Below are 20,475 nucleotides of genomic sequence, written 5' to 3'. Positions count from 1 at the left end.
CTAACTGCAGCCTCGATGCCTGAGCTCAAGTGATCCTCCCACCTCAGCCTCCCAAGTAGTTGGGACCACAGGTACGGGCCCATGCCTGGCTAATTAAAAAAAAAAAAAATTTGTGTGTGTGGAGATGGGGGTGTCTTGCTATGTTGCTCAGGCTAGTTTCGAGCTCCTGAACTCAAACCATCCTCCCCACCCAGCTTCCCAGGATTCCAGACGTGAGCCACAGTGCATTTAGCACTATAGACAAAAAGAGTCAGAAATGGCAGGGCCCTTAGAGATATTCCACTACATTTCCTCCCAGAGTGTGCAGGGCTGCTCCAGCTAAGGTCACACAGCCAGTAAGTGGCAGAGCCTTTTTTCTTGCTCCTTGTTTTGTCCAGAAGAGGTGGGAGGAGGTCACTTCAGCCAGTTAGGCCTTGCTCCTTTGAGGTTCTTTTAATCCTCCAGCGAAGAGACATAATGGGAAAAATAATGTAGAAGCGAGAGAGTAGAGTCAGGAGTCCTGGTGCTGAGAGGCCTCCCCTTTCCTTGGGAGTCCTTAGTGGGCTAGACTCTGTCACCTCCTAGGGGTCCACCTGCTTCGAGCACCTGGAGGGATCTGGGCCCAGGTCTGGAGTCCAGTATCCTTTCTCCAGGCTGTGCTCCCTGCCTGGTTCCGGTGAACCTCTATCTTCACTCTCACTCTTCTGCATGGCAGGCTCGGCTTTCTCTAGGGCAGCAGGTTTGGGCTGGGATGTGTGAAAGCACTCACTCTCAAAGCTGGCCACGTGGAGAGCAGAGTAGGCAGGCTCTTGGCCTTGTGAGCACAGGACTGTTCCTCCGACCTCCAGAGCTGCTAACAGCTGGAGCTGCCCCCAGAGATGTTCTCAGAGCTTTGTCGACTCAGGTTTTGCCAATTCAAGCAGGATCTGATTCCCATGTTCTCTCGGGCTCCTCTGTCCTGTCTGTAAGTGGGCGCAGACAGCCTATTTCCCTGAAGGAAGCCAACTAGGTTTGCAGTCCTACTCAGGCTTACTTTGCGCCTGTATAAACTTGGGAATGACCCCAGTGGAGGACCTTTGCCAAAGGTAGAGGCTCTTCCTCAGTGTATACACGGACTGTTCCCATGTCAGGTGAATTTCCTATGGGATGTTTGTTAACAAAGAAAATAGAGTGTCATGTTTCAGATTTTTCTCAGATGACTGTAGAGCCCTATATCAATTTTTTCGTTAAAAAGAAAATCTGAATCTACATAAATGGGGTTACAAGGCATATTGTCAAGAGGATGGCTTTAGACTTGGATGGACTTGAACTTGAAGCAGGAGTCTGCTGCTTACACGTATTGGACAAGTTTCACCACGTCCCAGTTCGTCTTTGGTCTAATGGGAATCTCACCTTCCTCATTAGTGGTTGTGAGGATTCTGGAGAATGTTATGGAAATGGCTGGCACATTTTCCATAGTGGTATGGAAAATAGTAGGCACTACATGGCATATAAAACATCAAGCGGTGTCTTTGGCCAAATATGTGGTATATTCATATAATGGAATATTCTGTGGTAGTAAACAGGAACTAGAGCTATAGGTGTCAATGTGGATTACTCTCACAAACATAAAATAGAGCAAGAAATAAGTTACAGACTGATTCTGTTCAGAATGATACCATTTATAGAGAGGTTAAGAAGATCATGTAAAATAGTGCTACAGATCATATTATATACTGTGTCAGGAGGGGAAGAGATGCAAGGGGGTGATGAGCTCTGCTTTCTAGGTGGTGGTTGCCTCTGATGGGAAGAGGAGGGATGTGATTGGGAATGGCTGCCTTGGGGCTGGTGCCTTGTGGCTTCCACTGTTGTTTTGCAGTGTTTTATTTCTTGGACTGGGTGGTAGGTGTATCAGTGTTGGTTGTATTATGCTATCCATCTTTTTTTTTTTTTTTTTTTTTTTTTTTTTGAGACAGGGTTTTGCTCTTGCTGCCTAGACTGGAGTGTAATGGCATGATCTCGGCTCACTGCCACCTCCGCCTCCTGGGTTCAAATGATTCTCCTGCCTCAGCTTCCCAAGTAGCTGGGATTACAGGCGTGCGCCATCACGCCTGGCTAATGTATCTTTAGTAGACACGGGGTTTCACCATGGTGATCAGGCTGGTCTCAAACTGCTGATCTTTGGTGATCCACCCGCCTCGGCCTCCCAAAGTGCTAGGATTACAGGCATGAGCCACTGTGCCTGGCCACTATCCATCTTTTTGTAGGTTCAGAATGTTTCTTTTTTTTTTTAAGAAAAGGAAATGTTTTCCTTTGGGTTGCTGACAATGGAGGAATATTTGACATGTAAAATTAAATTGGTCACAGAATAAGATAGTACCTAAGGCCTCGAGTGTTGGCTATATACAACAGTGGAAATGGAAACACAGGCAAGGCTTTCCAAAAGAAGGGAGCAGGGCTTTAGAGTAGAGGTGTTTTTTGTTTGTTTGTTTGTTTTGAGACATTGTTTCGCTCTTGTTGCCCAGAGCTAGAGTGCAATGGTGTGATCTCAGTTCACCGCAACCTCCGTCTCCCAGGTTCAAGCAATTCTCCTGCCTCAGCCTCCCGAGTAGCTGGGATTACAGGTGTGCACCACCATGCCCCGCTAATTTTTGTACATTTAGTAGAGATGGGGTTTCTCCACGTTGGTCAGGCTGGTCTCAAACTCCCAACCTCAGGTGATCTGCATGCCTTGGCCTCCCAAAGTGCTGGGATTACAGACATGAGCCATTGTGCCCGGCCAGGGGTCTGTTTTAAGAAAGATAAATTTTGTTGTACCATTACTTCTTTTGAGCTCTAGGAGTAAAAACTTCATGGTGGTAAATACCACCATAAAGTGGAAATTACCGATTTATCTTCCTTTTCGTCTTTCAGATCCAAGAACAGATTCCCATAAGCCTTAATGTTTCACTTTAGGGCTGCCCAGCCATAGAGGAGACCCTGATTTCTAAGGATTTTTAAGTTAGGATTTTAAGTTAGGATTTAGCCCTGCTTAGACTTCAGCTGAGCTGAAGTCTTTTCAAATACCATTTGAATTTTTTTTACAAATACCATTTTTATAAATACCATTTATTTTCACATAGGGTTAAAAAGTAAAGAAAAATCAGCAGTTTTCTTTTTCTATTATTATACATTTTTCTTATTTTGAAGCATCTTTGAGCCTTCTCTGGAGAAGCTGTGGTTTTGTTGGGCTTTTCCAAAATGTTTTACTATGTGAGTCTTAATGAAAGCTGATACAAGAATTTCTTGGTAAACTCCTCTATTCCGAAACTTAGGGATCTGATCTGGTGTCTTCTTTTACAGATGAGGTAATAGAGGCTAGAAAGGGTATGTAATTTTGCTGATGTCATGAAGCTAGACTCACACCCTCCAGGAACAGTGAATGTCCAAATCGTGGAGTATCTAGTTGTATTGTCTGGTCTGACAAATCTACTTTTTTTGACTTTGGATATTAATTGTCTTGGATCAGATAAGGTATAGTAGTCTTTCCTTTTACTGTGTTTGATAGCTGTCCGTTTTGGACAGTGAGTATCACCAGGAACATTTTACTGCCCAGTTCTTAACCAGCATGCATAGTACCTTTTACTGGATGTATCTGGAAACTGTTGTAAGGGCCTAGCAGAGACCTAACAGAGATGCTTCCTGTATGTGTCTCTCTCTCTGTGTAAGGGTACTGGAGGCTTCTCGTGGAGCTTTACTGGAATCTGAGGCACTTAGGGGAAGGACAGCCAGCATGTGATTGACTGAGAGTGAAGCTTAAACCGCCTTGCTCTTCCAGATGTCTGCAGTCTTTGGAGCAAGAGAGTGTCATCAGTCAGCCAGCAAATGATTTCTTCCCTCTGCTCCCTTCTTGTAGGTGCTTGGTGCTCAAATGGACATGTGTGTTGGTTTCCGAGCCACATGTAACTGAATAGTTATGTACACCTATTCTTAACCCACTTTTGTGGGAATGCACATTCCCTGTTGTTGAAATTGCTGTTAATGACAAACATTTATTGGCTTGTTAATCAGAGTGTGTTCAGTACAAAATAGATGTGGTGAACCAGCCTTCTTTGCTGTATGATTCTCTTAAGCTGTTCTACCCTGGGGCATCTGCTCAGTCTTGAAGCATTATTTAACTCTTTAAGTTATGGGGACTTAACTTTTCAAGGCTTTCCCATTAGGAAGTTCCTTCAAGGCAAGTCCAGTATTGTGCTTGTGATACCACAATGGCATTCCATCTTCCACTGCCTCTCACACAGTCCTCATTGCAGGGGAGTCCCCATCCTATTTCCTACCCGCCAGAGGGTGAGCTCCCTAAGGACTATTTGTATCCTCAGTTCATGCAGCAGTATCTGGCACAAAGGAGGCTTGCTATAGACTAGTGTCTGTGTTTGTATTCCTGAAAAAATTCACAGGTTGAAGCTCCAACTCCCAATGTGATGATATTTAGAGGTGGGGCCTTTGGGAGGTAATTAGGTCATGAGGGTGGAGCCTTCATGAATGGTATTAGTGCCCTTATAAAAGTGACCCTGGAGAGATGATCTCCCTTCTCCACCTATGCAGATACAGCAAAAAGGCATTCCTTTGCAAACCAGGAAGAGGGCCCTTGCCAGGAACCAAATTGACCAGCACCTTGATTTTGGACATTCTAGTCTTCAGAACTGAGGAATAAATTTGTGTTTTTTAAGCCACTCAGTCTGTGGTGTTTTTGTTATAGTAGCCTAAACTGACTAAGGTATGGTGCCCAGGGAGACACTTGTCAAATGAATGAATAGAAAATGCTTACCCAGTAAGCACTGGTTTTGGTGACCCTTTAGAACTGATCAGCCAGAACTCCCAAATGTACAGATGTATTATATGCCATTCTTGCCTCATGTCATAGAGGTGGTGGCCATTCAGTAAATACCCACTGAATAGAACAGATATTAGGAATCCAAAAGGGGGTTATGACTCACCCTTCCCCAGAGGAGAGAGTTTACTTACAGTCAGTTCTGTATTTTCAGGTCTCTTGTATTTCATGCCCGTAGTCAGGACTTCGAGGACACTGTTACAGCAGGAGCAAACTATTTATATAAACGGCCACATAGTATTTTGGTTTTGCGCACTCTGCCATCTCTGTCACTATTCTGCTGTAGTAGTACAGAAAAAACCATAGAATGAGTATAGCTGCATTCTGATTTTTTAGTTATGTACCCTGAAATTTGGATCTCATGTAATTTTCACATTTCACAAAATATTCTTTTAATTGTTTTCAGCCACTTAAAATTGTTAGCTGGGCACAGATCCTCACTCTTATAACCCCAGCACTTTGGGAGGCCAAAGTGGGAGGATCACTTGAGCCCAAGAGATCAAGACCAACCTGGGCAACAAAGTGAGACCCCATCTCTGCAAAAATGTAAAAACTGGCCAGATGTGGGGGCAAATGTCTGTATTCCCAGCTACTTGGGAGGCTGAGGCAGGAGGATTGCTTGATCCCAAGAGGTAGAGATTGCAGTGAGCTGTGTTCGTACCACTGTACTCCAGCCTGGGTGACAGGCTGTTTTTTGTTTGTTTTTTGTTTCAAAAAAACAAAATAGCAAAATAACAATGTTGAAACGATTCTTGGCTTGTAGATTATACAGAAATAGGCAGAGGCTGGAAATGACCCCAGGCTGTAGTTCACTGACTTGCGTTCTAGGAAGGCCTTGGGAGCTTCCCACTCACTCACTCACTCACTCACTCACTCACTGTGTGTGCTTAGGCACTGGGGACATGACTGGACAAGACAGTCCCTGTCCTTGTGGAACTGTCAGTATCCAGGGGACAGATATTAATAAAATGTAGCAAACACCAACCAGTGCTAGGAAGTTTGAAAGGAAACAGATGCAGTGCATGTATAGTTCAGGATCTTGATCTGGTTTAGGGGTTGGGGAGGGCTAGGAAAGACTTTCCTGAAGAAGCGACATTCGAGCTGAGACACAAAGGATGAATTGGTGTTGACTGGGGGGCATGGAGAGGGGGAGTAAAGCGTTCTAGGGAGAGGAAGTGGCATAAGCAGAGGCCTTTAGGTGGGGGTGCTGGTTGCATGTGGGACTCAAGGAATGCCTGGTGGCAGCTAGGGGTAAAGGGGACATAGCCTTTGGAAGAGGCAGGCCTTGGGCCAGGGCAGGATTTTGGTCTTTGCCCTAAGAGTTATAGAGTCAGTGAAGAGTTTTAAGCAGAGTTTGACAAATAGTTTTTTTTTCTTTCTTCTCCCAAATTGATCGTCTTTGTTTATTTGGGCTGCTGTGATAAAATACCATAGACAAAGCAGCTTATGAAAAACATAAATTTATTTCTCATAGTCCTGGAGGCTGGGAAGTCCAAGATGAAGGCACCAGCATATTTGGTGTCTGATGGGGGCTCACTCTCTGTTTTAGAGATGATGCCTTCTAGTGGTGTTCTTACAGCAGAAGCGACAGACAAGTTCCCTCTGAGGCCTCCATCGATGTATATATGTATGTATGTATCTAGCTACCTAGCTAGGTAAGTGTATTTTTCTCCCGAAATCCCTTTTACCACTCTGGCCTCTTTTATAAGGACCCTGATCTCATTCCAGAGGGCTCTGCCCTCATGACTTAATCACTTCCCACAAGGCTTCACTCTTAATACAGTTATCTTGGGGACTGGGTCTCAACATAGGAATTTTGCAGGGACACAGACATTCAGACGGTGGCACTGATGGTTTCGTCATGCCTAGTATTTTTATTTAACTAGGTGGGAGGATTATCTTGTTTGTGTGTGAAGGGTTGAAGTATTTATATGTTATGTACTGGCAAACAGAATTAAAAGTAGACAAATGCAAAACTGAACCTATTTGGAGCTGTTGCTCCTTAATTGTTTCTGAGTCGGGGGTGCTGTGATGGATGAAGCTCACTTTGGCAGGTGTGTGTGGCTGGGGCCAGCCCCGCCCTGGTGGACTTCCTTTCCTGAAGCATTCCTAACGGCCCCTAGCATTGACTTCTCTCCTGCTGCACTTGCTTTGCTCGTATGTACATTGCCAGTTTCCTTCCCCCATGGAGATAATGAATTCTTGAGAAATGGAAGGAGGGGTCGGATGCATTCGGGGTGGAGGTGTACCAGCTCCCACCTCACTGAGGCATCTGATGGGAGTAGACAGGTCTCCTTGGTCAGACGCTTTTACCTTTGAGTCTCTGGGGTGCAGACTTCCCACCTCCAGTCAGAACAAAATACAAATAGTAACACCCCCTTCCTCTAAAGAAAGAAAAGGACCCTGCCATTGTATCTCAGACTGGGAGAGGGAAAGGCATTTTCATTAGCAATTTTTGGTTCTGGTATTTATGTAGTGGGGTCTTAATGACATTTGATTGAGTGTATAGTATCAGGCCAGCCCTCAGGTGGGTTTCCTTTGCTTTCACAGAGTGAATGCATTGTGGAAATGGTAAAGTAAGTAGTCATGACTAGTTAGTGGCTTCTAACTAGTGTTCTAGTCTCTGGTTACTTCTGTTCATTCTTCAGAGAAGCCTTCCCTGTACCTCCCACTCCTCACTGCCGTGCTTCTCCTTCACAGCCCTTACCGCTGCCTGTAGTTACTGTATTTCTTTGTGTACTCATCTGTGGTCCAGCTCCCTTGCAAGACTGGGAGCTCCATGGGGCAGGAACCCTGTCTGTCTTGTCTCTGGTTTACCCCAGCGCCTCATGCAGCCTGGCACATGGTGGGTGTCCAGCATCAACTTGAGGAAGAGTGATGAGGGAAGGCTCCAGACCCTTCCAGGAGCAGAGTTGCTCTACTGCTCCTGCTCCTGCTGCCTGGGGCTCATCGTCCTCTGCCCTGCACACCCGTGGCAGGGGGGTCTGCCCACACCCACCTGCCTTTGTGCCACACTCCCTTCCCTAGCAAGACGATGGTTCCTTTCAGCACTGTCTTTTTTGTTTGGCCTCCTGATGAGAGGTGAAGCCAGCTGGACTTCCTGGGTCGAGTGGGGACTTGGAGAACTTTTCTGTCTAGCTAGAGGATTGTAAATGCACCAATCAGTGCTCTGTGTCTAGCTACAGTATTGTAAATGCACCAATCAGCACTCTGTAAAAACGCACCAATCAGTGCTCTTTGTCTAGCTAAAGGATTGTAAAGGCACCAATCAGCACTCTGCAAAATGGATCAATCAGCACTCTGTAAAATGAACCAATCAGCACTCTGTAAAATGGACCAATCAGCAGGACGTGGGTGGGGACGAATAAGGGAATAAAAGCTGGCCACCCCAGCCAGCAGTGGCAACCTGCTCGGGTCCCCTTCCACGCTGTGGAAGCTTTGTTCTTTCACTCTTCACAATAAATCTTGCTGTTGCTCACTGTTTTGGTCCGTGCCACCTTTAAGAGCTGTAACACGCACTGCAAAGGTTTGTGGCGTCCTTCTTGAAGTCAGCGAGACTAAGAACCCAGCGAAAGGAACCAATTCTGGACACACTGGGAAAGACGTTACCTTCGGACACAGTGTTGTTCACTTTTTTGACTGGGATCAGACAGCAGATAATACACATGTTTGTATGTAAATGTATACTGTCAGTGTGTACATAAAACTGAAAGAAAATGTCACTACTACATATAGTAAAGCTAAGTACTATTTTCTCTTTTAATACTAAAGAAAATGCTTGTCCCCTCAAAATTGATTTCATATCTTCTTAATTTGATATCCCTGGCTACCAGTGGTTTACCACTCAAGTTTAGAGAAGCCCATTCTGCAGGACTGCTTGGCTGTGCAGCTGGTGCTCCCTCCCTCCCTGCTGCATCTTCCTCTCCCTGCCACTGTGGGATGGGGCTGAGGTTGTTCCCTTGGGTAAGAGGCTGTCCCTCCCTGCCTTCAGCAGTTTGAAGGATTCTCAGGAAGACAGGCAGGCAAGGCCTGTGAGTCCTCTGCCTCAGGTGCCATAGGGTGCAGTTCAGGGCTGCACCCGACATGTCACAGCCTCCCTGGGTGCACCAGGAAGAAATCACTTATTCTTTGTGGTGTGGGTTTTGGAAGAGGCTAGTGATGGTTTTGCTGTGAAGATGAGTTTTGACTTAAAGGGCTTGAGAGATGGAGAGGGACTGGCCAAAGGGAAATGCAAGTTCAAAGACACCCGTGCAGAGGCAAGGAAGTCAGAACAGGGTGTGTCTCACAAGTGGCGTGGGTTCTCCTGCCGGGTGCATAGGGTGCTTAAGGGGGTGAGGATAGAAGAGGAGCTGAGGAGGCCAGGGAGTCCAGGGTGAAGGGATAGGGGTGTCTGCCCTTTGGGCAGTAGGGAACCAGTGGAGCTGTACCTGTCTGAAAGTTCTACAACAAGAGTATTGTTTCTTAGATGTTTGGTTTATTTGAGGCCGTGCATGTTTTATTAGGTGTTTGCTCCAATGTGTTAGAATTGGAAGGATGATGTACTCATCTGTCCACGTAAATGTCTAGAGTATTTTGGAAAGGATCTTTCTGATGACACCCTCCCAGATCCTCAGGATCAAAAGACATCATATCAGAAGTAAATACATTCTAACTTTGGACATTAATGCTCCAAACTTGAATGCCAACTGAAGCCTGGACCACAGCAGAAAGCAGCCTCACAAAGTCCTTGGTTTGAAGGGCAATAGCTTATTAGAGAGTGGTTGTATTAATTTGCTCTGACTGCTGTAACAAGTTACCATAAACTTGATGGCTTAAAACAACACATATTTATTCTCTGATAGTTTGGGAGTCCAGAAGTTCAAAATCAGCTTCACTAGGCCTAAGTTCAAGTGTCGACAGGACTGGTTTCTTTGGAGGCTCCAAGGCAGAGTTGGTTCCCGGCCTCTTCCAGCTTCTGGTGGCTGTTGGCATTCCTTGGCCTACGGCTGGCTTGCTGTAATCTCTGCTTCCCTGGCCACATTGCCGTCTCCTCTTCTGCAGTTGAATCTAGGCCCACTCCTGAGATAACAGCGTTAATCTATTCATGAGGACTGAGCCTTCATGGGCTAATCACCTCTTAATGGTTCTACCTCTTAATACTGTCACAATGACAATTACATTTCAACATGAGCTTTGGAGGGGATGTTCAAACGTCCATAGCAAGTGACCTCTGGCTTGCAGGCCTGCCACCTGACAGGTTCCCTATTTGGCCTGCCTTCTTAGTTGTGTCTTTGTATTTCATTGTAAAAGGCATGCATGTGTATAAAAAGAAAAATCAGCCATTGCTGAGGGGTACGCAATTAAAAGTGAAAGTCCTTCTAAGTCCACTTCCCAGAAGTCACCACTAGAACTGAAACTGGTTATGTATGCGCCCTGAAATTTGCTCAGTGTATATGTGATCTACACAGAGGGATCATGCAGTATCCACTGTTTTAGTGTGTAGCTATTTCAGTGACTTAGAATTCCACTCACTCTTCCCTCAAACATGGTTTCTCTATATTTACCATGTCATGAGGCCCACTTGCGCCAAAGCTGTGCTCTTACCTGCAGGTGAGTCAGGAGGGGTTAGCAATGGTGGGGAGTGTAGGGCCACTTGCCATGCCCCTTTGAGCTGGGACATTTTATTAGGCACTGATATGGAATGTCTTAACTTGTTAGTCTTTATTAGAGCTCTTGTTCTAACAGAGTTCAGCTGTATGAATGTGCCCTAATTTAACCAGTTTCCTAGCCATGGACATCTGCTTGTTTCTACTTTTTTGTCATTTCAAATAGCATTTTTCTGGTATCCTTGTGTGTGTGTGTGTGTGTGTGTGTGTGTGTGTATATATATATCTGGGTCCTTGTGAGAGTATATTTGAGGAATTAATTTGTGGAGGAGAAAATACTGAGTCAACTTTATTGGGATGGCTACAGAGGAACCCCCCCCAACCACCTCCTCCCTGCACCCCCAACCTTTGTTTCCCTCAACAGGGCTTGTAGTCTGGAGGAAGGAAGGGAGCTGGCAGCAGTGGTAGCCTGCCTCCCTCCTATGCACAAAGTCCCGGCAAGTGCAAACCCTCTGCTTCGGCCGTGGCATCCCACTGCTGAAGAGGTTGTGGTGTTGCCTAAAACGTGGCTGTGCAGGCAGTTTGTGGAGGGGTTAACTCGGAAGAGATTTGATGGAACATTTCCCAACAATTCTGTCAACTCATAAATTCTAGCTGGTTAACAGAATTCAAACGCGTGTCAAAAAATGCATGTCAAAAAAATGATAACTGTTTTAGTTAAGACATTTTTAAACTGTTCTGACTTCCATCTGAAATATGTAAGCTTAGAAAGTGGTTTTCTTAATGATGACACAGATCGCTGGTATTTGTTTAAAAAAAGCTCCGGCTGAACACAGCCCCTACCAAGGTGCTCTTTTGCTGGTTGGTGGCACTTTCCACTTCAGAGCAGCTGAGTGTTTATAGGTGGGCACCTGGCACAATGCCTGGGAGAACACAGAAGGCCTCTCAAAGATCTGTCAAATGAGATTGGGATCTTTAACCAGCAGGTGCTGCCATAGAACAGACTCTAACACCAGCTTCAAAACACCCTCCATTTAAACCAGCTGTGAGCTCCGCAGTACAGTGCACAGGCAGGACACATGCTTACCACCGAGGCCTCTGTGGGCCAGAGCAGACAGGGTGAGTGTGTCTGAAAAGTCTGCCCCCTAATGACCTCCCTGTTGCACAGTCCCGGAATTGGGTTTCACCACACAAGAGCAGCTTTAGGAGGCTTTCACTTTGAGCCTGATTCCATTTCTCTGTTACCCAGGGCTTGGCAAGTGGCACCGCACCCCGAGCAAGGCTGTCCCTCAGCTGCAGGTTAGAGCACAGCTTTGTGTGAGTCGGCTTGTGACAGGCTGGAAACACAGAACCATGGTGGGAGGAAGGAGTGTGTGTGGCAGTTCTAAGTCATTGAAATTGCTGTTCTTTCTCCGCAGGCCATGTGGGGTGTCCCTGCTCTTACTCCTCTTTCCTGCATTCATCCTTTAGGAACCAGAGCTAAGGAGCACAGTTTGATGGCTAGGGCAAATGGCAAGGAGAATTGAATTCCTAAAATTGATGGTGGTAGCAGTGGCATATCACCTAAGAGAAGGCTGTTGTGAGATCCTTGCCACAGGCAGGGCCACTGAAACGTCATGGTACACTGAGTCCAGTGGTGTGTCAAAAAAAAAAAAACGAGGAAAAGTATAGCAAGCATTTGTGAGAGTTTTCTTCCTGAGCAGCTGTTTTGAAATAGCTTTCTCTAAACTTTTATAATTTTTTAATAATTTTTATAAAATCAGACTTTATACAGTATCTTGCTCATTGGGTTACATGGGAATTGACTAGAATCCTTTTATGCAGTTTTCTATGAAAATGTGTGGCACAATGCCAGGCTCTGGAAGAGACTTAGGAAATAAATAGCACGTGCAAGATGCTTTACGTTGTTGACCAGCTTCCTCTTGGTCCTAAGTAAATAAGCTATGAGAAAGTGAATATGAGTTCTAAACAGTGACTCTTTGTTAAAGCGGTTAGCAAAAGGTTATACATTCACATGTTGTAACAGTGTGATGAGAACATAAGTGTGTTACATAACTTCTCTGCATTCTTCTGAGTGTTTAAAGTACAAGTAAAAAGGAAAAACGATATGCTTTAAAAAACACATTGAGGGGCGCGGCGCGGTGGCTCATGCCTATAATCCCAGCACTTTGGGAGGCCAAGGCAGGAGGATCATGAGGTCAGGAGTTTGAGACCAGCCTGGCCAACATGGCGAAACCCTGTCTCTACTAGAAATACAAAAATTAGCTGGGCGTGGTGGCAGGCGCCTGTAATCCCAGCTACTGGGGAGGCTGAGGCTGGAGAATCACTTGAACCTAGGAGGTGGAGGTTGCAGTGAGCCAAGATCGCACCATTTCACTCCAACCTGGGCAACAAGCCTGAAACTCCATCTCAAAAAGAAAAAAAAAAATTGAGAAATTACTATTTTACATGAGAATATCATCTGCCTGATTCAAACTAGAGATGAAACCACCTTTTGCCTCCTTACCTTTAATCTTCCTCAGAAAACACCACATTATACATTTCTTCCTCTTCCGTATTTATTTGCATATTTATTTTAATAACTTCATTGAGGTATAATTTACCTCCAGTAAGTTCACTTATTTTAGGTGAATACGCTGATGAATTTTAGAAATTATACAGAGTGATGTAAACACCTCCATAATCAAGATAAGTAGGACATTTCCATCACCTTTAAAAATGCCTTCACGCTCTTTTGCAGTTGATCCCTTCCCTTAATCCCCAGCCCTGGGCAACCTCTGATCTGCTTTCTGTCACTATAGCTTTGTGTCACTACAAAAAATTTTATATAAATGGAATCCTACTCTGTGTAGTCTCCTGTGTGTTTTCTTTCACTTAACCTTTTGGAGACTTATTTGTATTGTTTGGTGTTTTCATATTTCATCTCTTTTATTGCTGAGTAGTATTCAATAAGTATGGCTCTATGAAGTAAGAGAATATAAGCATATGTGTATGTGTAGGTGGTTCATGTGAGCATGTTCTCTTCCTCACCACTCCACTTACTGACTGCTCAAATGAATTAATTTAAGATGGCTCTTCATCTTTTGACAGTTTAACTTTTAAAATTTGACTATTCCTTTATTTCTTTTGCGAGTTAAGGTTATACTTACAACTGTAAATATTATTTATATTAAGCAATTTAGTTATCATGTGCCTTGATACCGTTTTCTTCATGATTCTTGTGCTTGAAGTTTGTTGAGCTTCTTTGATCTGTGAGTTTCTAGTTTTCATCAAATTTGGAAAATTTTTTGGTCATTATTTCTTCACATACTTTTATTCCATTTCCTCCCTTTCTGCTCTCCTTCAGTGACTGGCTCGTTGGTCTATCCTTCCTTCCTTCCTTCCTTCCCTTGTTTCTTTTGTCTTTTTTCTGTTTCATTTTAGGTCATTTCTATTGCAGGGTCATCAAATTCACTAGTCTTTCCTTCTACAATGTCTAGTCTGCTCTTATTCCCATTTAGCATATTTTTCACCACAGGCATTATAGTTTTATCTTTGGAAATTTGATTTAAATCTGTTGTTTAAAAAATATCTTCCATGTCTCTTAAGATGTTCATTCTTTTTTTCTAGCTCCGAGAACATGAAGAATACAGTTAGAACTTTTAGAGTCCCTGTCTGCTAATGTTATCATTTGTTGTTTCTGGCCTGTTTCTGTTGACTGATTTTTCTCCTCATTACGTGTTGTACTTCTCACTTCTCACATGCCTGGTCATTTTTAAAATTAGATACCAACTATTGTGAATTTTACCTTTTTGTGTGCTGGATTTTTTGGTATTGCTATAAATATCCTTGAGCTTTGTTCTTGGATGTATTAAGTTACTCAGAAACAGTTTGATCCTTTTGAAGTTTGCTTTTAAGCTTTACTAGGTAAGATGAGAGCAGGCGTTAGGGATGCTGTCAGTAGCCTTTCTGAGTACTCTTTCTGATGCCCTGTGAATTATGAGGTTTTCCACTCTGACTGGTGAGATTAGGCACTATGTCCGGTCCTATGTGAGGCTCTGGGATTGTTTCCTTTGCTTCTCTCACGGGGTTCTTTCCCTGTTCTCAGTTTTCTCACATGCAAGCCCTGATCAGTACTCAGTTGAAGATTTGGGGGACCATCTAAGATCTCTGCAACACTACCTCTATGCAGCCCCCGTCTCTTTATTACCCTGCTCTGTGAGCTGCAACTGCCTTGAGACTCCCCAGTCTATCTTCTCAGCTCAAAGAGATGCTGGGCTCCTCCTGGGTGCCCCTTGCCTGCACCCCGGCCCGGAAACTGTCCCCGGGCAGTAAGGTGGGCTTACCTCATTGGCTTTCCCTCTCTCAGGATCACTGTCCTTTGCGCCTGACGGCCAATGACCGAAAACCACAGTTTCTATACTTTTTTCAGTTCTTTCGTTTTCATGGCGGAAGGTAAATGTAGTTCCTGTTATTCCATCTTCACTGGAAACGGAAATCCCAACCTAGTTTTTAAAACTTTTAATGAAATATTTTTAGCACTCAGGCAAGTGTATTGATTATGCAGATAGCCATGACTCGTTTTTATAGTTTTGTCATTTTTCCACTGCATTTTTAAAAACAAAGTAGTACAGATACAATTAAAATCCTCTTTTTTTTTTTCCAGACAGAGTCTCACCCTGTTGCCCAGGCTGGAGTGCATTGGTGCAATCTCGGCTCACTGCAGTCTCCATCTCCTGGGTTCAAGCAATTCTCCCGTCTCAGCCTCCCTAGTAGCTGGGATTATAGGCATGTGCCACCACACATGGTTAATTTTTGTATTTTCAGTGGAGATGGGATTTCACCATGTTGGCCAGGCTGGTCTCAAACTCCTGATCTCAAGTGATCTTCCCACCTCAGCCTCCCAAAGTGATGGGATTACAGACGTGAGCCACCATGCCCAGCCAAATCCTCTCTTCTTAATCCTATTCTTCTTTCCCTTTACAGAAGTAGCCAATATTCTGTATTTGATTATTGTCATTCATGTGCGGATTTAAAAAAATAGTTTTACTACATATGTATGTATCTATAAATAGTCTCTATTAACAGTATTATCTGAAGACATAAAACAGTATTATGCTGTACCTATAATTCTTCCATTTTCTTTCACTTTTCATTCAGCATTTAAAAAATATTTATCCCTATGACACGGATAGCTTTAGCTGAAATGTACATTCTACAAGAACAAGAATCTTGCTGTGTTTTGTTCACTAGATATTGTCTGGCATATTATAGGGTCAATCAACATTTGTTGAATGAATGAGTGCTGTATCGTACTTGACTATATGAGTATGCCACAGTGTATTCTCCTGTTGATGAATACTTAGGTTGTTGTACCTTTTTTTTGTTTTTTTGTTTTTTGTAATATGAACAGTGCTATGGTGAGTGTTCTGGTTTGTGTCTCCTTGTGCACGTATGTAAGGATTTCTTTTAGGAAATACTGGGTGTTAGGGGCAGGCACCTCTCCAACTTAGCAGTACCTTGCTGAGTTACCCTCCATGGTAATATTATCAATTTATACTCCCACCAGCAGTGTATAAGAATCCCAGTTTCTCCATATTCTCACCAACATTTGATATTATCAGATATTTTGATTTTTGCCAATCCTATATACATAAGATTATGTTTTGTTTTACTTTTTGTTAATAACACATATCATTTTTCTTAATAGAAATTTGATGTATTCTTTCCATCCTGGGAATGGACATAATGATAGTCGGAGGACTGTGTTTTATACCAATGAAGAGTGGGAATTTTTAGACCCAACCCCTAAGGACCTAGAGGAGTCCATAGTACAGGAAGAAAAGAAGAAGCCGACCCCTGAAGGAAACAAAGGTATCTATGCACTTCCTGTTGTCTGTCATTCTCTCTACTGCCATCTGTTAACCACCAGTGATGTGGGAGACACTTTATTAGCAGGTATTTCTGGAAGCAGAAGGCCTAATTGAGGCTTGCATTTTCTTTGTGGGACTTAAAACATAAAAGCTTGGCAAATTATTTAATAAATGTTACAAGAAATAAATGGCTGTCTAGTCCAATGGCTCAAAATTTTTTGGGAAATAGAACACTTAGAAGTCATGATCCTCTTTATGGAAATATTGATTTTTAAAAAACTTTTAGTTAATATAAATGATCAAAGCCAGGTGCAGTGGCTCATGCCTATAATACCAGCACTTTGGGAGGCCAAGGTGGGTGGATCACGAGGTCATGAGTTCGAGACCAGCCTGGCCAACATGGTGAGACCCTGTCTCTACTAAAAATACAAAACTTAGCCAGGCAGGAGAATTGCTTCAACCCAGGAGGCAGAGGTTGCAGTGAGCTGAGACTGCGCCACTGCACTCCAGCCTGGGCAACAGAGCGAGACTGTATCTCAAAAAAAAAAAAATTGTCTTTAGAAAACTCGTAAAATTAAGATTGATAATTCAGAATAACATTGGATTTTTGTTATTTGCGTAATATTATATGACTGTGGCATTTTGGGAAAATCATTTATTTCATTCTTTCCGTATCAGGCAAATTTACAGTTTATGACCTGGTTCGGTGTGTAATCTTATTCTTCAGATTCCCAATGCAGTTTTTGCTTGTCTGTAGATGCTATTATTATTACGACGCACATAAAACTTGAGGGATAAATAGGGTTGGGTCCATTGCAGTCACCGTAGCTATGAATTCAAATAGGATCTTTCCAGAAGCATTTATTATAGATAGTATTTGATATTGAATCTTTATTAAAAATTGTTTTAATGGTTAATAGATATTGTGAACTGTCACTGTATGTTCAGTTGGTTACCTTTTGCCCTCATTTATTCCACTCCAACAACCGACCTAGGTTCTGTTCTTCAAACCTACAAGGCATGCTCCTATCTCAGTAACCTTTACAATTGGTGTTCCTTCCATCTGGAATGCTTTCTCCACATATGTGCATAACTGATTTCCTATCTTCCTTCAGATATTTGTGCAAGTGTCATCTTAGGGAAATCTTTTCTGATTGCCCTAGTTATAATTGCAACTTAAATCTCCTACTTCTTGTCCCTCTTTTCTACTTAATTTTCTCCTTAGCAACTATCACTATCTGGCAGGCCCTCTATTTCACTGCCTCATTGTCTTTCTCCCCTTTCCTAGAATATTAGTTTCATGAGAGTAGGAACTGTATCCACCTAGTTGCCTACTGGATACATTATACCTAAAACAGTACCTGGGTAAAGCAGATACTAAACTATTTGAGTGAATGAAAAAACAAAAAACAGGAATGAGTGAGTGAGTGAATGAATAAAAATATAAATGGTTGGAAACATATATATGAATAAATATGTAGATGAAAAATACTCTAAGGCCAGATGCTTGGCTCACACCTGTAATCCCAGCACTTTAGGGGACCAAGGCAGGCAGATCAAGAGGTCAGGTGTTCGAGGCCAGCCTGGCCAATATGGTGAAACCCCGTCTCTACTAAAACTACAAAAATTAGCCAGGTGTGGTGGCATGTGCCTGTAGTCCCAGCTACTCAGGAGGCTGAGGCAGGAGAATTGCTTGAACTCAGGAGGTAGAGGTTGCAGTGAGCTGAGATTATGCCACTGCACTCCAGCCTGGACAACAAAGTGAGATTCTGTCTCAAAAAAAAAAAAAAAAAAAAAATACCGATAGTAACCTGTATTTTTGTGCAACAGAAATAAGATAACCCATTATAAAATTGAGTTTTTAGATATGGATAAATTTTTGCTTGTCTGCCTGGCAATATTTAAGTTAAGTTGGTATCTAATGTTATTTAGCTACAGTAATGTTTAGAGTGCTATAAAATTTGTAATCAAACACATTTGTTACTTTTTTAAAAAGTTTATTATCTGTGAGAAAAGAGTAGTTTTCAAGTTTTGATAGAGTTAAGCAGTACAGGAGACAGAATTTTTTTTTTTTTTTTTTAAAGACAGAGCCTTGTTCTGTTGACCGTGCTGGATGGAGTGCAGTGATGCAATCATGGCTCACTACAGCCTCCTGGGCTCAAGCACTTTTCCCACCTCAGCCTCCTGAGTAGATGGGGCACCACAGGCACACCACCATACCTGGCTTATTTTTTAATTTTAATTTTAATTTTTTTGTGGAGACAGAGTCTCCCTTTGTTGCCCAGGATAGTCTCTAACTCCTGGGCTCAAACGAATCCCCCTGCCTTGGCCTCCCAAAGGCCTGTAAGTGCTGGGATTATAGTCGTGAGCCACCACACCTGGCTAAGAAATTGTAATTCTTTCTGATAATGTCAGGTATCCCTTTATCACCCCAATAATGTTTATGCAGTTTGGCTAGATTTATAGCAATGAGAGCTCTTTTTTTGCACATAAATCCTAGAGGTATATGAAGTCTGACTTTCAAATCAGTACAGTAACTAAAATATTTTAGAGCCACTTAAATAGATGACTACACTGGTAGGTGTGAGACTCATCAGTCCGTCAGAGCCATAGTAACTGTATATTGGAGAAATTGGAACTGCTTTATCTCTGGATGGCCCTGGGCTGCTGCTTACCTGCTAATTTTGAGTTTCAGTGCAGTTAATACATTGGGAGTTTGGAAGAAAGCTTAGCTTTCTTCATTGAAAACTTTAAAAGGCAGATGGTCTGACTCCTCCAGACCCCTCAACCCACACCAACATTACGTACAACCCTCCACCTACATACATATGTGCACAGCCTAGATAAAAAATTAGTTGTACGCTATAAGATACCGAACATAGTGAAGCTACTAGATTGTAACTTTCTGAGGGCCTGCTTGGTTCTGAGTTTTCTTCTCCTTTTCGAATAGTTTGGAGATTATGGTTTCATATTAGGGTAATTCATCTAACAATAACTGCTTTGCCAAAATCTGCTTCTATGCATTGGACAAGTGCTGCACTTACTTTATTCTATACTGTGTGCTGTATAGTTTATTCTATACTTTTATCTTTGTTTTCTTTGCATCTATAGCATGTTTGCTGGTGGTTTGTTTTCTCTTTGCTATTTTGACCAATGACACATTGGAGATTTTCTCATCTATAAGAAACTATTTTTAAAAGCTTATGTTCCATCCCCTTTTCTTTCCACCTTAATGCACTAAGCATCACTTTTTTGTTTCTTTTTGACTTTTTTTTTTCCTTTTTGTGGAGAATGGGGTCTCTTGCTTCTAGGATTCTAACATATTTGCACCTTATGGTTTCCACTCTGATAAATTTTCAAGTTTGTATCAGAAGCCATAGCCTTTATGTTGTACTTACAGGCAAATATTACAATTCCTTATTTTTCAACAGTTTCACAAAGGCTGAAAAATTTGCCTCATACTTCCCTCAAAGCCAAACAGTTGCTTCAAACTTCATCTACAAATAGAGGTAAGTACTATGTTTAAAGTTCAGCAGATGATCTAGTTCAATCTTAAGCCTTTTGACATACTGAGTGACCGGTGTCTGTAATATAATATAATATGTTTTAGTCTTTTTTAAAAAAATAACAATAGGCCGGGCGCGGTGGCTCATGCCTGTAATCCCAACACTTTGGGAGGCTGAGGTGGGTGGATCACGAGGTCAGGCAATCAAGACCATCCTCACTAACACAGTGAGACCCCGTCTCTACTAAAAGTAGAAAAAAATTAGCCAGGCATGGTGGCACGCACCTGTAATCCCATCTACTCAGGTGGCTGAGGTAGGAGAATTGCTTGAACCCCGGAGGTGGAGGTTTCATTGAGCCGAGATTGCGCCACTGCATTCCGGCCTGGGCGACAGAGTGAGACTTTGTCTCTAAATAAATAAGCAAATAAATAATTTTTAAAAAGCAATAAAATAATGAGAATTTATCATGTTATTTGGGTAAATCCAGAAGAAACATTTTCTACAGAGGTATGTATTGGGTTGTTTTGCTGAAAGGAGTAAGTGATATATAGAGAATTTATTTTTGTTACCAACTTAAAACTAAAAGTCATTGTTTCAACTTTATGCCAACTGAAATTCATAAGTGCTTTAAAATGAGCTTTATATATACATTTTAATGGACTCGGGAAAGCATTTCTGGACTGATTTCATAGAAGTAGAATTTC

The 20,475-nt window shown here is 42.7% G+C and overlaps 1 pseudogene; it reads left to right on the top strand.

The window, feature by feature from the left end:
• The first annotated feature begins 8,253 nt into the window (after positions 1-8,253).
• The window catches only part of LOC101026244, a 32,295-nt pseudogene continuing 20,073 nt past the window's right edge, over positions 8,254-20,475 (top strand).

The sequence above is a fragment of the Papio anubis genome, chromosome 9 (assembly GCF_008728515.1).
Source record: "Papio anubis isolate 15944 chromosome 9, Panubis1.0, whole genome shotgun sequence".
NCBI lineage: Eukaryota > Metazoa > Chordata > Mammalia > Primates > Cercopithecidae > Papio > Papio anubis.
Note: the sequence above shows the minus strand (reverse complement) of the source record. Positions and strands in the feature narration are given on the sequence as shown.